The sequence below is a fragment of the Gavialis gangeticus genome, unplaced genomic scaffold (assembly GCF_001723915.1).
Source record: "Gavialis gangeticus isolate Ggan-Ray unplaced genomic scaffold, GavGan_comp1, whole genome shotgun sequence".
Taxonomy (NCBI): domain Eukaryota; kingdom Metazoa; phylum Chordata; order Crocodylia; family Gavialidae; genus Gavialis; species Gavialis gangeticus.
Window position 1 is genome coordinate 40,840,135 of NW_017728997.1, and position 4,011 is coordinate 40,844,145.

Consider the following 4,011-nt stretch of genomic DNA (forward strand, 5'->3'; position numbering starts at 1 on the left):
GATGAGAATAGGATGGGATTCAACACTGACAAGTGCAAGGTGTTGCACCTGGGGAGGAAGAACCAGCAGCATACCTACAGGCTGGGGAACTCCTTTCTCATCAGTGCAGAGGCAGAAAAGGATCTTGGAATCACTATTGATGCCAAAATGAACATGGGCCAGCAGTGTGGGGATGCATTCAGGAAGGCCAACCATACCTTGTCATGCATCCACAGATGCATCTAGAGCAGGTCCAAGGAGGTGATCCTCCCCCTCTATGCAACACTGGTCAGGCTGCAGCTGGAGTACTGCATCAAGTTCTGGGTGCCACACTTCAAGAGGGATGTGGACAACATGGAGAGGGTTCAGAGGAGGGCCACTCACATGACCAGGGTGCAGCAGGGCAGGCCCCATGAGGAGAGGCACACAACAGATGCCAACAAAGTTAGCATCACGGACAGCCTTCACCATATTGGTCTCATTGTCAGGGACCATGAACCCATGGGTGAGCTCGGCCTGCCCAAGGAGCCATCCCTGCACCATGTGGTTCAGGGCCCCCATGATTTCCCTTGCTGTGTGGGATTCATCTGGCACCTCAAGTTGTAGTAGAGCCCACCAGTGGCCTGACTGGTTGCACCAGTGCCCTTTGAGGGAGGGGTAGGTGTGATCACCCCCCCCCAGATGCTCCATATGTCAGAGGTGAAGTGCAAGGCTACCTGTGGCCCTGACTTGCACAGCTCCTCCCTCAAGTACTGCCTGCATGCCTCATAAAGGGAGGGCACCACTGACCTGCTAAAGGTGTTGCATTTGGGCACTTTGTAAGATGGGGCCAGAAGTGCTATGAACCATCTGAACCCTGGCCACTCAACTAGGGAGAAGGGCTGGCTATCCAGAGCATCTCCTCAGTGCTCTGGGTGGTCTCACTTGCCTTGGGAATGTGCCCCCCTTTCCGTCCACCTTTCCTCCACTGGTCCAGGGTGGCCTGCCTCTGGTTTGGGGGGAAAGGGACTTTGAAGCGAGTGGGGGACTTCCCTTTCAGCATGCTCACACTGGTGCCAGGCTTAGCAGGAAGAAGGGGAGGGGGATGCTGCCTCCTCAGATGCAGCAGCATTGCTGTGGTGGAAAAGTCTCTCACATACTTGCCACGGCTCATGTGCCTTTGGCAGTGCTGGCAGATGGCAAACCTGGGATCATCTGCCAGCTCAAAATGCTCTCACACTACACTACTCCCCCACTTCTGGGCTGAGGCTAAGGATTCTGCCTTATCCCACTTCTCAGCAGGCTGAGGCTCAACAGCAGGAGGAGCTGCCTCAGCCGAGCCACTTGCTTCCACAACCTCAGCCTCCTCTGTGGTGCTGCTTTCCAGAGGAGATGTGGGTCTAGAGGAAACTTGAGGGGTCTGGAGCACAAACTCCGATTCCCCCTCAGTTCCCAGAATTTCTTGAGCCAGCACGCTCAGCATCCCTAGTTCTAGCTTCAGCTCCTCCCCTGGCAGTGTGAGGTTCACGCTGAGAGATGACATTGGGATGGAGGAGACAGTGATTCCACTGCTGGTGCCCCCTTCTAGACTGAGGGGAGGTGGTGCAGGTGCTGGTATGTCAGGTTCAGACACTGCTCCCACCTCCTGACTTCCACTGGCAACACTGATGTCATGGCTGCTTGGGAAGAGAATGTGTCTGTGTTTGGGGGGGGGGGGCGGCTGCAGCTCTAGCTCTCCCTCTACCCCCTCTCCCCCGCCAACAGAAGACCTGGCACCTGCCTTCCAGCATGCTTCAAGTTAATTTTTCCTGTGCTGCAAAAGGTCTCTCTGTGCGTGTCACTCTTTTTGTGTTGTGTGTTATTCCCTCTGTTGTGTGCGTGCACTGGACTCTGATGGTTTGCTTCAGTGTTAAGAGTTATGTAAAAATTGCGTTCTGTCTGTCTTGCAGTGATGGATCACACTGGCAGAGAAAACACAGCTTTCTTTTTTCAAAGTTTGCACACAAAAAAAAGAGCAAATATAAACTGAAAGAAATTAATTGAATAGTACTAAGCTATGCTAAGCTAAATTTTACCCGATCCTTTCTAACAACAAAAAGGAGCAGGTAAGTTCAACTACTGAGTAAAGCAACGAAGCCAAGATGCCTGTGTCTGCTAGGGTATCTTTCTCACAGTTCCTGAGACATAACAAGCTTGCAAAAGGCACAGCACACCTCGAAACAGAGGCTTTTATGCTATTTCCAAGTCCCTCTCCCCAGACACTGTCATTGGAAAGGCAGTCAGAGAGAAATCCTTCTTACTGGCCAGCTACAGGTGTCAGTCTCCCCCCTGCTCTCCTCTCCCACCCCCCCTGTTCCCTCTTCCTCTTCTAACTTTCACTTTCAGCCTCCAAAGCTTGTCTGAAGCATTCAAAGATTTTCTGAACCACTTTGGAAAGCTTGAATGAGCCAGCGCTTCGTTCCGGGCACACTGCTTTGGATGCCAAAGTGTCCAAACCGGCCCCGGATCTGAAGTGCAGTCTGAAGCCTCACATAGCCCTATTGTGTATGAATCCTTAGGGCAGAAATTCTTGTGCAATATTTTCCATCTGTCTTGCTAATTGATGGTTCTGGTAATACTTATAGAAACCATACATGAGGAAAATGTTATATAAAGTTTCAGTTGTTCCTTTTAAGAACAGATTATCTCTTTTTAGAAGTAATTCCAGCCAATGAAATTTCACCTTTCTCTTTTTGATTATTAGTGATCTTTTTGTTTATGACTCATTAACTGCTTACTACTGAGATATAGATATACAGATTTGTTAATTTATCCTACAATTATTATATAGAGACACAGGAATCCATATTGGGAAGGGTTAAATGAAGCACATTCCTCAGAGCAACCAAGGCATTGTGTCTAATAAAGAGCTTGACACAGAAATATACTGGCAATATAATTTGAGTACCAATTACTGTCATTGCTGGAGCACATGAGGTTTATGGCAGCTGCAAGAACAGCTGTAACCAAGATCTGTTGTCTTTTGGACCATCCCACATATTTCTGAAGGCTCTTAGTGGCATTTTTAAGGCTTGAAAACTGGATGGTTGTAATATATATCTGAATATTCTAAATGACACTTGCTTATTAGGCATTACTTTCTACAATAATGTCTAATTTCAGCAAGTTCACTTGGCAAAAAAAGGCATTTAAAATGGTACAAGTGCTACAGCTTTACAAATGCAAGCAATTTTTTCTATTTAACACAAAAAGCAAAGAACACACTCAGATGTATGTAATTACTCCTTTTACTTTGTGTAGTTTTATCTCTGCCAAATACTACAGGCAGGACTTTGTTGTATGGATATGAAATAAATGGAATGGCCTAGCACAGAGCAGGGACTTGAACTCAGGGTAGGGTGGGTCAGAATACAGAGAAGAAGGATGCATTCCATAGCCAAATAAATCTTTTCCAAAAAAGCCCCCAAAAAACCAGCATGCACTTCTATCTAGCTACTTGCTTCCACTGGCAACCAGGGCACAGCTCAGCAATATGGCCAAGTAGGGTTTGAAGGGCTCACAATGAGGAGAATGCTGCCCACCTAGAAGCCCCATACCTCAACAAGTTTGCAGGGGTGGCAGTGTTCTTCCTGCAGTTGATGGGACTCATGGCAGGGCTTGTAGTGAGAGCAGTATAAGGAATGCTGTTCCCACTGTAATCCCCATCAGCTTCAGGTCTTGCAACTGTGGGGCCCAGCGCAGAGGGAGCCCAGGATCATAACCCCAGGCTCCCCCTGGACCAGCAATAAGGCAGGATGGCATCCAATGCGCACCTGTGTGGATCATGCATTAGATCCAATTCCACATTTACCTATATGTGTAGATGGGCCTACAGAGCTTGGCTCCTTGCAGAGGGGCTGGGAAGTGGTACTGGGGGCTTGGCTAGGTAGGGAAAATTCTGAATCTTGGCTTACATCCTCAAACCTCACAGCACCCTTCAAAGGATCTAGGCGGGAACACATGATGTCCCACAGACTCTGGCTAGAGTCACACAGGTTGACCAGCAGGACCCGC